Source organism: Erinaceus europaeus, chromosome 8 (genome assembly GCF_950295315.1).
Source record: "Erinaceus europaeus chromosome 8, mEriEur2.1, whole genome shotgun sequence".
Lineage (NCBI taxonomy): Eukaryota > Metazoa > Chordata > Mammalia > Eulipotyphla > Erinaceidae > Erinaceus > Erinaceus europaeus.
Window position 1 is genome coordinate 21,406,753 of NC_080169.1, and position 15,939 is coordinate 21,422,691.

Sequence of the window (15,939 nt, forward strand, 5' to 3'; positions counted from 1 at the left end):
GGAGAGAGGAGGGGAAGACAGAGAGGAGGAGAGAAAGACAGACACCTGCAGACCTGCTTCACTGCTGTGAAGCGACTCCCCTGCAGGTGGGGAGGCGAGGCTTGAACCGGTATTCTTCTGCCTGACCGTTTTGCACCACATGCACTTAACCCGCTGCGCTGCCACCCGGCTCCTCACTCACTATTCTATCCTCTAGCAAAGTGAGAAGTATGTAGTAGGCACTCAAAACACACATGTACTAAGTGAGTAGGTGAGAAAGAGCTCACTGGGAAACCTCAGAGTGAGCTGTGTAGACCAGCTACACCCAGGAAGCCTGCTGTCTTTAAAGGTACATCTGGGTTTTGGTTGTGACTCCTTCTGACTAATTACAGTGCACCAGGTGCTTAGGCATGGATAGTCCTCTTGCAAAAACTGAACCCCACTTTCTATGCCCTGGTCTTTTCCCTTTCCTTGGCATACCCACCTATTTGTCTACCTTGGAGTCTGGCACATCCAGAGGGTCAACTTCCAAGACAGAATAATCCCCCCCCCCCCATGTAGAGAGAGAAATGAATTTGGGGCTCAGTCACATGTGACATTTAATACATGGTTTGGGGTTAAAACTCTCATGAGTTCTCTCCCAGGTTTTCCTCTTTCTCTCATCATCTGTAAGTCCAGATCCATGGGTCTTTCTTCAAGTTTTCTCTTCATCCCTTTCCTTTTCAAGTGGTGAGATGTTCCTCATTCTTTTTCTTCTTTGGGGGATTTTGTGTAAGATAGGCCTTTTTAGGTCAGGATTTCTAGCTTTCCCATTGATATTGCTCCTCCTACAGCCCCCCCAAAATATTCTGGAGTCTCTTCCCTGAGTCACTGGTGCCACAAGCCTTGGAAAGGTGAGCAGGGATTTATTTTCCAGGAAAACAAAGGGGAAATCTCATTCCAGAAAAGGAAATGGCCAATACACAGGCCCAAAGGAAGGAAATCAAGTGGGAAGGGGACAATCAGAAGCTTGGTGTGATCTGAGGGGACCAGCTGGGTGGAATAGGGAGAGCTGGGGATTGGGCAGAAGGCCTATTTTGAGATAAACTTTTGTGGAAAATATCAAGTCATCTTTGGGCAAGAGAGTTATTGATTAGCTCTGTGTTTATATCCTTATTTTTTTATATTACAGACAACACCCTAGTATCCTTGATAAAGAGCTTGCCATTGATAAGAAAGTTTATTAGAAAAATTAACAAGGAGGCAATGGTGTACTTGGTTGAGTGCACACATTACCATATATAAGGATCTGGGAAAGCAGGTCTGCAGGTATCTATCTTTCTGTCTTCTACTGTATCTCCCCCTCTCCTCTCAATCTGTCTCTGTCAAAGTAAATAAAATAGAAAGAAAATAAAAAAGAAAATGGCCTATGGGGGCAGTGGATTTGTCATGTAGGCACAGAGCCCCAGAGATAATCCTAGTGATAGTGAAAAAAAGGAAGGTGGAAGGAAGGGAAGAAAGAAAGAAAGAGAGAGAGAGAGAAGAAAAATTAACAAGAAGCTGACCTTTACAAATACCCAATACTACCATAGAAGAGTGAACAAAATATGTGATCAGGTAGTTTAAAAAAAAAGGAAATGCAATTTTCCTTCAACATATAAAACATTAAACATTTAGAAAACTTTTGACTTTACTCATAATCAGATGAATGCAAATTAATTTCTACAGATATGCCTGAAATATCTGTATATGAAAATACCTGTTATGTTGGCAAAAAAATCCCAGAATTTGATAACACAGTCTGTTGTCGACTTCAAACATTGCGGACGGAAGTATAAATTAGCCCAATTCTAATAGGGGGCAATATGGCAATACCTACCCATAACGTAATACATTGTAATACATATTGATTCTGCTTGGGATTGTACTACAGAAACATACTGAACACATGTGAAATAATGCATCTTCAGGGTTATTGATTATAACAACACTGTAATGGTAAAATATATGAAGCAGTTGTGAAAGAGAGTAATAATGTGTTCTCTGTACTACCAGGAAAGAGTTCCAAGACATCCAAGATTCAGCAACATGATAAACAGTGTATATAATAAGATATATTTTGTGTAAAACTAGAGAAAAGGATAAAAATATGCATCTATATCTTCTTATAAAAGCGTACAGGAAGTTGGAGTGAGAACAAAAGAACCCAAGTTGAGAGAATAGTGTGGATATCAGACAGGGGTTGGAGTGTGGAAGTTTTTCACTGTGAATTTTTTTCATCTTTGGAAGAATTCTGAATTTTATAAATATGCAAGATATTACATGAAAATAAAGGATTAAACCTCTGTTCTTACTGCCTTTCCTCTAGACTAGTTCTTCAGTAACCTGGCTACCCAAAATAAGTAGTTTTATAGAACTAACAAAACATCTCACTTGGATAGTTTGCTGCTTTGCCATGTGTGTGACCAGACTGAGCCAGCTCCCACTGTATTTAAGGAAGCTTTAGTTCTGTGGTCTTTTACACACTCTCTCTCTGCCTCTATCTAAAAAGAAGAAGAAGGCCCCATACCTACGGACATCTCATTTTTGACAAGAATCCCCACATGATCAAATGGAGAAAGGAAAGTCTCTTCAACAAATGGTGTTGGAAAAATTGATTTGAAACTTGCAGAAGAATTAAACTGAACCAATACATTTCACCACACACAAAAGTAAACTCCAAATGAATTGAGGACTTAGATGTTAGACCAGAAACTATCAAATACTTAGAGGAAAATATTGGCAGAATTTTCTTCTATCTAAATTTTATAGATATATCTTCAGTGACACAAATCCAATTGCAAGGAAGGCAAAACAAAAATAAACCAAAGGGACTATATCAAATTGAAGTGCTTCTGCACAGCAAAAGAAACCACTACCCAAATAAAGAGGCCTCCCCCTGCTTCCTGGTTGAAGAAATGTCCCCAGAGCAAGGCTGGCTAAGCCAGAACGCCCAGTCTCCAGTAGCCTCTGCTCTCATTACTCAGAGTCACAGACAGGATGTACCTGCCCCTCGGTGCTCCATAGTCTTGGGTCCCCTATGGGACCACTTGAGCTGTTTACTTCTTCTTGCTTGGAAGATAGACTTCAGTGATAAATTCCTGATACAGCATGACTCTGGCAGTGCTGAAAGCCCAAGGCAGCGTGTGTGTGCAGTCTTGGTGGTGAGCCATCTTCTGAATCCTAGTCCTGTTTCAACATACCTGACACACCCTCTGGGCCCAGCAGGCAGGGTGAGGGCAGCCCACATCATGCATGAGCAAGCAAAGTTCTGGCTACCAGTTGCAAAGACAGTGTTTTATGTGGGGTTTGGGGAAGTGTCTGGGTAACTTGTCTCTCCATACTATGTCCACTGTCCTTCTGTTGCTCTGCCCCTTCTCCCAACCCTGTCCTCAAAGCCTTTGGCAGTAGATGTGGTGTCTTCCCCCATCTCAGTCTCTCTTCAGCTGAATGGAAAAAAAAAAAAAAAACTGCCTAGAGTTGTAAAAGAGGGAGAGAGAGAGAGACAGTCTCAAAGCTCTACAAAAACAACATTCTTGAGGTTAAGTTTATCTCTGTATAGCATAGCCACAGAATTTTAGATTTTGAGAGGTGGTAGACAACTTATAGGTCTCAGTTTACTTTTAGGGTAAAGGAAACAATACCAGAGAGATTAAACAATTTGTCCAAGTCACTCAACTGATAGATTTACTCGAACCTGATCAAGTATTAATGCTTAAATCAGTGAGATGAGGTTGATTTCAAATGCAAATTAAGGACTTACTATGGAACCCTCATTTAAGAGGAGTATGGATTCAGAATTATTCTTCCTTCCTTCCTTCCTTCCTTCCTTCCTTCCTTCCTTCCTTCCTTCCTTCCTTCCTTCCTTCTTTCCGTCCTTCTTTCCTTCCTTCCTTCCTTCCTTCCTTTCTTTCTTCCTTTCTTTCTTTCTCTCTCTCTCTTTTTTTCAACAGAGCTCTGGCTTATGTTGGTGTGAAGAACTAAACATGGGGCCGTGGAGCGTCAGGCATGAAACTTTCTTTGGGAAAGTTGGGCAGTAGCGAAACAGGTTAAGTATAGGTGGCGCAAAGCAAGGACTGGCATAAGGATCCTGGTTCGAGCCCCTGGATCCCCACCTGCAGGGGAGTCACTTCACAAGCAGTGAAGCTGATCTGCAGGTATCTATCTTTCTCTCCCCTTGTCTTCCCCTCCTGTCTCCATTTCTCTTGGTTCTATCCAACAACAATGACATCAATAATAACTACAACAATAAAGCAACAAGGGCAACAAAAGGGAATAAATAAATATTTTTAAAAAGTTTTTTTTAAAAAAGAGTTTCTTTGCATAACCATGATGTTATCTACCCCCACCCTGAATTCAGAATTATTTTGGTTATTATTTTACCATTATCAGCTACTCTAAATTTCATCATTTCACCTAATCATCATGTATTAAGCAGTCTTCTCTCCATTGAATGTTTGCTTTTTCTTTTCTTTCAAACAGCACTAACTGGACTTGTGCAGAATTATGCAGAATTCAGCTCATTTACTGAATCCATTTGTAACAAGAGATCCTAGTGAAAGCCTTGCTGCCAAAGATCAAGTCAAGTCAGCCTAGAACCCTCTTCAGGACTTCTTGGGAGGATGACTACAAGGCTGTGCTGGGGACAAAACCTACTCTTTCCATTCTCCCCATAATGTTCCCACCAACTATCAGGAGGTGAGGACAGTTAAGAGGTTGAGAGGAGAATGAGGAACTGATATTTGTTTATTTGCCACTTTGGTCTTGCTGGGCTTCAGTTGAGGGGGAGAGAGACCCAGAGACAGAAATGGTGTGGGAGATAGAAGGAGAGATACTATAGGAATGCTCCATAAGTCATAAAGCCTCCCCCCCCCCACACACACCCACAGGAGCTCCTATGCATTACCAGAGGCTCACACCCAGGTCCTCATGTATGGTAACCTTTGTACTCCATTGGGTGAGCCGCCTCCTTGCCTCTGAACTAATATGCTCTTATGACTTCTGTAAGCTTCAAGCAAATGAATACCCTTTGTCAAGGTGAGAGATATACAAAGACTTATTGCCACAGAATAAGACACACAGGAGATGAGTGAAGCCTCTGCTTTTTCTGAGAGTCCAAGGGGGTCTGTCTTCTCTGTTTTATCCTAGAAGTAAATAGGCTGCCAAAGTAGTGTCTAGTAAAAGGATCACTAAATATTTCCTACAAGACTCGTTATAAAGGGTTTTTTCTTTCCTTCCTTCCTTCCTTCCTTCCTTCCTTCCTTCCTTCTTTCTCTCTTTCTTTCTTCCTTCCTTCCTTTTTTTTTTTTTCACTTGTCCTGGGAGAGGTCATTGCAGTTTTGTTTATGAAATAGTTGCTAGTCAGGAGCCTGGCTATCATCCATCCTCTGTGTTGAGCCAGGTTTGTGGTGAGAATCCTGCTTTTCTATGTCAGAGTTAGAAACAGATTCTTGGACTAATGTATCCTAGTCATCTAATATTGCGCAGGATAGTACACCTAATAGTGCATGTTGCATTGTATTATTACCTCAACAAGATTTTACACTGCTTGACCCCAAACAGTGTGGTTTGTACCTTCTTTGAGATCCTTTCTGTATGAGCCCAAACACACTGTATGAACTATTAAGCAACCTGACTTGATTAAAGTGTTTAAAGGCTTAAGTTAGGCAGAAACATATGTTTACTGCAGATGTATAGTGGTTCATGGAGGGTAAGAATGTGAAGTCAAAATATAGCGCTGTTCATTTTAATTGGCACTGAAAAACAACAAAAATGTACAGGAAATTATCTTGGTAAAGGCTTAGATTGAAAAGTCTAAAATCTATCACTCATGTCCTTTCAAAATATGACTGTACATAGATTGTGGGGGGGGGGTCAGAAAGCTTGGAAAATGCAGAGTGCATTTGGATAATTGAAGGAGTTAAATGGTAACTCTGAAAACTTTTTTAAAAAATTCTACTTGGTGAAACATCTTTTGCTCATTTTAACTTACTTTTTAATTGGGGAGATTGATGGCTTACAGTAGATATAATTTTGCTACATGTGTAAAATTCTCGGTTTTCGGCAAAACACTCACCCCAGTCTAGATCCACCATCATGCGATGCACCGGGACCTGAAAGTCTCTCCCTGTGCCTCTGCCCCCACCCCACCCCAGGGTCTTTTAGTTGGGTGCAATACATTAAACCCAGTCCAAGTTCTACTTTGTGTTTTTTCCTTTCTGTTCTTTTTATTTCTCAACTTCTGTCCATGAGTAGGGTCGTTCTATACTCATCCTTCTCTCTCTGGCTTCTCACTTAACATGACTCCTTCAAGCTCCATCTAAGATGAGGTGAATAAGGTGAATTTGTCATTCTTAATAGCTGAGTAATACATATCACAACTTTCCCAGCAACTGTTGCTGGACACCTAGGTTGTTTCCAAGTTTTGACTATTACAAATAATGCTGCTATGAACATAAGTATACACACATCTTTTTAGATGGGTGTGTTTATTTTTATTTTTATTTATTTTTTATTTAAGAAAGGAGACATTAACAAAACCATAGGATAGGAGGGGTACAACTCCACACAACTCCCACCACCCAATCTCCATATCCCATCCCCTCCCCAATAGCTTTCCCATTCTCTATCCCTCTGGGGGCATGGACCCAGGGTCATTGTGGGTTGCAGAAGGTGGAAGGTCTTCCCTGCTGAACATGGACGTTAACTGGTCAGTCCATACTCCCAGTCTGCCTCTCTCTTTCCCTAGTAGGGTGGGTCTCTGGGGAAGCGGAGCTCTAGGACATATTGGTGGGGTCTTCAGTCCAGGCAAGCCTGGCCAGCATCCTGATGGCATCTGGAACCTGGTGGCTGAAAAGAGAGTTAACATAAAAAGCCAAACAAATTGTAAAGCAATCATGGACCTAAAGGTTGGAATAGTGGAGATGAAGTGTTGGGGGGTACTTACTGCAAACTCTAGTGTACTTCTGCTTTCAGGTATATATTTTGCAGTAGTTTATGGATACATGTGAACTATACGCTCTGTGTTGCTTCCAGGTTTTAGCTATTACAAATTGTGCTGCTATGAATATAGGTATACAAAATCTTTTTGGATGGGTGTGTTTGGTTTCTTAGGATATATCCCCCAGGAGAGGAATTGCAGGTTCATAAGGTAGATCCATTTCTAGCCTTCTGAGAGTTCTCCAGACTGCTCTCCATGGGGCTTGGACTAATTTACATTCCTACCAGCAGTGCAGAGTCAGCTCTGAAAACTTAAAACCAAAGATGAGGTTGGGAAATTCAACAGGTGCTGAGCACTTTAGATGGTTTCTCCCCACAGCATGTGTGATGAGACCAGATTGGGCCTAGATGCCAGGTGTTTGCACAGGTAAGGGGCACAGCTCATTGGAGAGTACTCTTCCAGAGTTGGAGAGTAAAGATACAGGCATGACCAAGAGCTACCTGCAGCACTTAATCAAGGGGAGTTTGTATACCTGGTGCCTGGCCTGTGGGGAAGTTCATTCTCTCAGTGTGCTTACACTCTGAGTACATCTGGAAATGAAAGGAAGTAGTCCCCTAAGTCAAAGGACAGAGAGGTATTCAGTCACTTTTAGTTTGAAATAACATGAGGGGTTTATGCATATGTTGATATGATCTACTTTAATCCATAGCTGCCCAGGGCAGAATGCAGGAGCTAGGACTCAGGCTCTGTAGCAAGTGGCTTAGAGATAATAAATGAGAAGAACTAGTATTTTACATCAGAGCTGCAAGGTTCTGTAAAGGGAAGAGCCGGAGGACATTTGAAAGGAGGAATTGTTCTGCTCTCCTGGGCTCTGGAAGTAGATTAAATACCAGTAACAACATATACACTTAAATTGTTCCATTGGATTGGAGAAGCTTTAGCCCAAGGTCACTTATTTCCAGTTTTGAACACAAAGTTGTTGCCTTAAAATTTACAGATGCTTTATTCTTTAATTTTTTTGTGTGCTGGATATAAGCCATGATGTCAGGCAGACTGTTCACTTTGGAAAATGCTCCCTTTACAAGGACCCTGGGGGCCTGGAAGCCTGAAGACTGAGCCAGATTCCAGGCATATCTGAGGGGGCTATGAGACCTCCAGTCTTTCTGATTTTTTTTTGTTCTGAATTAACTATGGAGTTCCCCCACCCCCAACCTAGTCTTCTTCCTTTCCCTTCCCTTCCCTTCCCTTCCCTTCCCTTCCCTTCCCTTCCCTTCCCTTCCCTCCCCTTCCCTTCCCTTTTCTTCCTTCCTTCCTTCCTTCCTTCCTTCCTTCCTTCCTTCCTTCCTTTCCCTTTCTTCTTTCTTTCCTCCCTTCTCTCTCTCTCTCTCTCTCTCTCTCTCTCTCCCTTTCTTTCTATTTTCAGTTTTCTGGTGAATGCTCATGAATCTGAGTAAAACAACAAATCAAACTCAACCAACAAAAATACCCATGTGGGGTCCGGCATTTTTGTGTCTGGATGCTGCTCTGAGTGTCATCAAAATGCACCGCTGACTTTTATTTTCAGTACTCACAGCCAAACTTAACATGAAGAGGTCTAATGTTAGAAATTTGAACTGTGGCTGCCTCAGCCCTAGACGGATGAGCACAGGTCCAGGGGACAGTATGAGCTTGCTCATAAACCCCAGACTCGCTGCTTATCCCAAGGGAGTAGATCCCCATTCTCCTTTCTCTGTGGGGACTCCACAAGCAAGGCAGAGTTTCTCCAAAGTCTCTGTTCTCTTTGAAGTGTGAGAAGGGCTTGGGTGCAGGAAGAACTGTTTTGTTTCTGTACACTTTCACTTGTTGTATCTCAAGCTGAGATCAGCTGTATAAGATCAAAAGCAGAAGGGGAGGGACTTTGCTCTCACCCATAGGAACTTCTTGCAGAGACATGAGCCCCAGAGTCCCCTGACAAGAGCTAAGGAGGGCTTGGCTTCTTCTTCTTCTTCTTCTTCTTCTTCTTCTCCTTCTTCTTCTTCTTCTTCTTCTTCTTCTTCTTCTTCTTCTTCTTCTTCTTCTTCTTCTTCTTCTTCTTCTTCTTCTTCTTCTTCTTCTTCTCCTCCTCCTCCTCCTCCTCCTCCTCCTCCTCCTCCTCCTTCTTCCTCCTCCTTCTTCTTCTTTTAACATTTTTTAGATTTTTTAAAAGTATTATTATTGTATAGAGACAGAGTAATTGAGAGGAAAGGAGGAGATAGAGAGGGAAAGAGACAGAGAGATACCTGCAGTCCTGCTTCATCACTCATGAAACTTTCCCCCTGCAGGTGGGAAGGTCTTGAACCTAGGTCCTTGTGCACTTAACCAGGTGCACCACTGTGTGGACCCATTTGCTACATATTCTTGACTTGCCGGGCTCAGACATCTGGTACTGAAAATATTTTCTTTAGACTCAGAGAACAAATGACTTCCAAGGTGTATATGCTTAACAACTGGCTCCCAGGGTTGGGGAGAAGCCTTGATTTTATATCATTTGCCAATTTGGGGGGTATAAATTTTCCCAATAGGGCTAATTTATTCTTCTTTCTTTTTTAATTGTATTAGTGATTTAATACTGATTTTCAAAATTACAAGATAATGGGTATAACTCCATACTGTTCCTACTACCAGTATCCACATTCCCTCCATTGTAAGATATAGCACTTCTCCCAAGGTTGTAGATACGGGTTAACTATTATTTCTGCAATTATATGTCTATATTTGTATATATTTGTCCATTTTTTATGGTTCCCACCTTCTCTGCCTTTCCATCCAAGTCGCACATACACCTATTACTATATCCAAATGTCCTTGTCTCTCTCCAGGTTCTGATGGAGTTGAGGTTCAGAGCCCTCTTTATCCTCTTCCTCCTATCATTCTACCCCCCTGGGAGTGTAGACCAAAATTATTTTTGGGATGCAGAAGGTGGGATTTCTGGTTTCTGTAATTGTTTCTCTTCTGGACATGGGTGTTGGCAGGTCAATCCATACCCCCAGCCACAACAGGGCTAATTTCAAATGAGCAACATAATGTTGCTGGCTTGCAAAATTCCTGAAAATTAATGATAGGGGGTGCTCTAGTTCATCACAAGTAAAAGATAGCTCCAGCTTCCCTTTGGCACTGGCTCAGTGTGGCATTCTTGCATTTGAGTGACACATCAATAGTTTCAGAGCCAGCTAGACATAAGCCTCCTCGGCCTAGTACTTGGGAAGTGGGCAGGTCAGGTATGCCGTCCAACCTTCTTCTTCTTTTTTTTTTTCCAGTGACTTTTTAAAAAAATATTTATTTATTTATTTTCCCTTTTGTTGCCCCTTATTTTGTTTTTATTATTATTTTTGTTGTAGTTATTATTGTTGATGATGTCCTCATTGTAAGATAGGACCAAGAGAAATGGAGAGAGGAGGAGAAGACAGAGAGGGGGAGAGAAAGACAGACACCTGCAGACCTGCTGCACCGCCTGTGAAGCAACCCCTCTGCAGGTGGGGAGCCGGGGGCTCTAACTGAGATCCTTATGCCGGTCCCTGCGCTAGTCCTTGCCCTTGGCACCACGTGTGCTTAACTCTCTGTGCTACCACCAAACTCCCTTTCTTCTTCTTCTTTTTTTTTCTGTGTGTGTGTGTGTGTTTATGAGAGAGAGAAAGAGAGAGAGAAAGAAAGAGGAAAAGAGAGAAGAAAACTACATAATTTACAAATGTTCCATTTTTGTCTTTCTTTTATGATGTTTCTGTCAAGAAGAGAAATAAAATGTTATTCAGCTGGAGAATGTATTTTTTAAAATTTTTATTTATAAAATGGAAACACTGACAAGACCATAGGATAAGAGGGGTACAAGTCCACACAATTCCCACTACCAGAACTCCGTATCCCATCTCCTCCCCTGATAGTTTTCCTATTCTTTATCACTCTGGGAGCATGGACCCAGGGTCACTATGGAATGCAGAAGGTGGAAGGTCTGGCTTTGGTAATTGCTTCCCCACTGAACATGGGCGTTGGCAGGTAGGAGAATGTATTTGATCTGCATTCTACAGTAAACGCCTTTCTCTAGGACCTGAAGACATCTTACCTAATAACTAGTGTATCTTGCCATGTGTGTGGCATATATTGGAACCCCAGGGAGAGCCAATGTATTGAAACATGGGAGTGCCACCGCATGGGGTAACTTCCAGTGCTGTGCTCCCTTTCTCCCTACCTGAGATAAAATGAAACAGTTATGAATTGCACATATGTGAAATCCTAGAACAATAAAAGAAAAAAGAAAAGGTTAGAATAAAAAAAACACCTTTCTCTAGTAGAACTGATTCAGAGCCTTTAATTAATTACGGTGTGTTGTGTGTGTGTGTGAGAGAGAGAGAGAGAGAGAGAGATAGGGAGAGCAGAGCACCAAGAACCAAACCCAAGACCTCATGCATTCAAGGCTGCGCTCTAGTCACCTCACTCAACCAGGGTGAAGAGTCTCCCCAAATTCACGGCAGAAATCACCTGAAGCTGTTTAAGAGAAAAGGAGGAGTTTACTGGCTTATGCAAAGCAGGGAGATACACATGGAAGGCTTATTAGTGTTCCTCTTTTGAAAGGGAAGGACTCACAGTCATCAGTACTTTCAGATATCTGTCCTTATGGTTAGGATGAAAGGCTCTGCCTCTGACCTATTTTGAAAAACCACAGGTATATCCACAGACTGGGTTATTGGTTCACACGTATGTCCCTGGGGGCAGTCTCTGGCCAGGTTAGTGAAGGACTGACCCCCACCTAAAGTAGCATTGCCAATCATGAAGAAGGTGGGGTATATTCTTAGCAGACGCTACCTTCAAAAGTCACCTCAGGTTTCGTGTGTTCTTCATTTAAAAAGACTTTTATTTTATGTATTTATTATTCATAAATTTTATGTACTTATTAATATATTTATTTATTTTGGATAAGGACAGGGAGAAATTGATTGGGAAGGGGAGATAGAGAGAAAGAGAGACATTTGTCGTACTGCTAATAGTCCCCTGCAGGTGAGGACTGGGGCACTACCACCTGGTCCCATTATTCCTTTAAAGGTTGATTTAGTTCATGTGAAAGGGGTGGGAGGGAGAGTGAGAGAGAGACTAGAGTATGACTTTTCTCTAGGAAATGGGTTTGGGAAACACATATGCTCTACCTGCTGAACAACCTCCCTGGCTACTCAATGTGTTGGTCGTCAGGGGGTTGTTATGATTCCAGAATAGCATATGAATGGAAAGGACTGTCACTTAGCCATCATTTTGTGTTAGCCCCTTCATTCTGCCTCCACCCCCCCCCGCTTTCCCCCACTAACAGCCCACAAATCTGTGCCAGACAGACTCTGGGTCTTTGATGAGGGTCAACCTTCACCTGCTAGAAACAGCTTGCATGCCTCCTCTCCGCCTCCTCTCCTCTTCCTGTCCAGCAGGACAGATGAGACTGGGCCAGTGTAGAAGTGGAAGATACAAGAAATTCACTACCTTTCTTCCATCTTCTTGGCCACTGTTTTATATTCGGAATCTGCTTTTGTTTTGTTTTGTTTTGTTTTCAGTAGTTTAGTCATCTCACCTGAATGACTTGCAGAAAGAAAGAGACACAGGGTTGGGAGATAGTTTACCTGGTAGAGTAAAGACTATACCATGCATGAGAGGATCCAGGTTTGAGGCCCCAGCACCTATACTGGGGAAGCTTTACAGGCAGTGCTATAATGTCTCTCTCCTTTGTTTCTCTTCCCCTTTCTACCTTGATCTCTGTCTCTCACTCTCTATTTTTAAAAAAAAGAGTGGAAAAAAAAAAGGAACAGTGGAAATGTGCAGGTTTATGGTCCCAATAATAAACAGAGTGGGGGAAAAAAACAAAGAAAGAAAAAGAAGAAAGGGGAGGAGAAAGAGGACAAGGAGAAAGAGAGAGACATCAAAGCACCAAAGCTTCCACCAACACAGTGGAAGCCTATCTTGAACCTGGGCTGAGAACTATGGGGGGGTGTTCTGCCAGCTTAAAAGGCTTTCCTGTCAATTTACAGGTCCCCATGGGTTCCTGACCATCCCCTAGAAGTGAGACGGTGTACAACATATTCTTACTGCCAGCTGCCCCTTCGCTGGGCTTTTGCTATCTGAGGGTTTCTCCTCCCAACTGGAGTGCACCCTACTTCCTGAATTCTCCAGAGAACATGCTGTGGCCAGTCACAGTGAGCACTGATGATGAGCCCTGACCCCCTACACCTCCCAGGTAAGCTACTTCTGAGGGGTGTGTTCCTTGATCCCCAGCAGCCTCATAAAAGACCCTTGTGACTTGCCTTCCCGCTTCCTTTTCTGCCAGTTCTCATCTCAGTCTAACTACTTGGGAGAGGGAAGGACTCAAAATGACCATATAAGGTTTTTTTGTTTTTTTGTTTTTTTTTTTTACAGTAGAAAGAATGATTCTCTGAAAATGGGATTCTAGGGTCTGGGTGGTATAGAGTGCAGGTGTTGCAATGCACAAGGATTTGGATTCAAGACCATGGTCCTCACCTGCAGGGGGAAGCTTCACAAGCTGTAAGTATCTCTCTTTCTCACACTTTGCCTCCACCTTTCTTACTGATTTCTCTCTGTCAGTCTGTAGCCTTCCCCCATGTCCTAGCGCCTCCCTGCCCCACACACTCCCAAACGCACACACTGGAACAGTTTCCATGGAGGTCCAACCTTGGCTGGCCAAGGATAAGTGATTTCTTGGTTCAGTGGAAGGAATGGTGAGAGTGGATAAGCCCTGGTGTATAGCATCTGTGCTGGGGGGATGGAGGTTTTCAAGAGTATGACCTGCCCCCATGGAGCTTCCAGAGAAACAGACGGGACACCCACTTCCCTGCATAACTGAGAAGCACAGAGAAGTCCTTTGTTCCAGTGTTCTAACAAAGCACTGAGAGAGGGCAGAATCAACTGAAGAATAATGGGTTTTAATTTATGAGGTTGGATAAGCCTTCCTATATTTGATGAATGGATATAAATCTTGCCCAAGGTCAGGTGCATAGTAAGAGCAAAGAAAAAAAAATCTTGATTGACATGTAGCATCCTTTCTGCACTGAGAATTCTGTACTCAGGCACAGAGACTATCTAAATGTTTGATGAGATATGGCTACAATTATCTGCAAAGGGAAGGGCAGAAAACCCAAGGTCTATTTGAGCCCTGGGAGGCTCTGACTGGTGTGATCTGGATTGGTTGTCCTTGCTGCCAGAAAGCAACATAGTTTCCTGCTCTCTAGGTCATTAGGCTCTGGTGGGCCTGGCATCCCAATCCCTGATTTGGGCATGGAGGTGGGGAGTAGGGTGGTTACCTCTCCAGGAAAGATCCAGAACCCAAGTTCTGGATTTTCAGCACCAGCCTTTACATCCTGTACTGGTATGCTGAATGCATTCCTGTTCTCCTTAGAAGGGGCTGTGTTGGAGGATGGGTTCTTGCCAGGAAGATTAAGATATCAGACAAGTGTTGGGGAGGAATGGATGCCAAGTGGTGGGTTCATTGGTGTGTGAGGTCAGAGGGAACGGAGGGCAGGGAGAATGTTAGATTGTTGGAACTGGAGTTCAGAAGTACCATGTAAAGCCCTGCAAGGCTGTGTGAGCCCTCTCCAAATCAAGATTTCTGGGAGCACTTGGAACACTTGAAGCCTGCACCCTGGGAATTCTCCCCACCCCTCCCACACAGTAGGAAAGATGCACTTCATGTTTGCTGCCTGTCTGCTGCTGGGGAGGTAGCTGCAACTCTAGCTAAGCCAGTCTGCCAGAACTTGGGGCTGGGGCTGGGGCTGGGTGTGGGAGTGAGGTGGGAGGGGTGCTAGGGAGGGCCTCTGCCATCCTAATTGGCAGGGGGCTGTTGCTTGGGGCTGAGAGACAGTGAAGGCAGGTGCCTATACTAGAGGTGGTCCGAGGAAGCCAGGAGACAGTGATTTATAAGCTCGTGTGTGTGTGTGTGTGTGTGTGTGTGTGTGTGTGTGTGTGTGTGTGTGTGTGTGTGTGTGATGGAAAGAGAGAAACAGCTTATGAAAGCAATCTGAGGAAAGTGGACAATACTTAGTTTCAGTAACTTTTGAGCTAATCAAAAGTAATTTAATTCATTTTGTAAGTGTACGTATTTGTAGGCTCTAATCTACTGAAAAATCGGATCACTGGGCTTTTGTTTGTTGGCTTGTATAAGATAAGAGATGGTAGGAAATGAAAACATTTGATGCTTTGCCCTCTTCCCTCTCCCTGCAAAACATTTAGAGGAACATGATCTTTCCCCCTTCTGACTATCCTACTGTCTATTATCCGACTGCATTTGCTTTCTCTTCCTTTTCCTCTTCCTTGTCAACCCACTCTGTTTAATCATCCACTCATTGACCCAGTCAGTCAGTGTGTACGTTATAGGCGTATATACTGGGCAGTAGTTTTTATGGGTGGAAGCAATGTACAGATGTTTCTTTTTTAAAAAATTTTATTATCTCTATTGGATAGAGACAGTCAGAAATCAAGAGGGTAGGGGGAGATAGAGAGGAAGAGAGAAAGAGGGACACCTGCAGCCCTGCTTCACCACTTGCAAAGCTTTCCCCCTGCAGGTGGGGACCAGGGGCTCGAACCTGGGTCCTTGCGCATTGTAACATGTGCGCTCAACCAGATGCGCCACCACCTGGCCCCCAGATGTTTCTTTTCATTTAGCCTAAAGAAGGTTTTTTTAAATTAATTAATTTATTTATTTAATTTTATCTAACAGTTAGCTTCACTCCTAAAAGGAGTGCATCTTCCACCAGGGAAAATATCAGATTACTTAAGCAGAAAAATTCAGCTGGGTTGCTTTGGGGAGGGTGGGGTCCTATGCCATGCTGGACTTGATTGAGACAAAAACTAAGTCACCACCACCACCACCACCACCACCACCACCACCACCACCACCACCACCACCTGCCACAAGTCCGTATTTTGTTGCTATCATTTTAATGGACCTTAATAGACAACTAGGAAAGCTCTAACCCCCTAAATTGGATCTCCCCCGGTGCCTA

General features: G+C 43.1%; 1 long non-coding RNA gene across 1 annotated transcript in view; it reads left to right on the forward strand.

Moving 5' to 3' along the window:
• The window catches only part of LOC132539766 (uncharacterized), a 22,027-nt gene extending 8,382 nt beyond the window's left edge, over positions 1 to 13,645 (forward strand). Inside the window, exons 2-3 of the long non-coding RNA XR_009551066.1 lie at positions 4,480 to 4,695; positions 12,955 to 13,645. This is a non-coding gene — a long non-coding RNA (uncharacterized LOC132539766). The remainder of the gene's footprint in view (positions 1 to 4,479; positions 4,696 to 12,954) is intronic.
• The last annotated feature ends 2,294 nt before the right edge of the window (positions 13,646 to 15,939 follow it).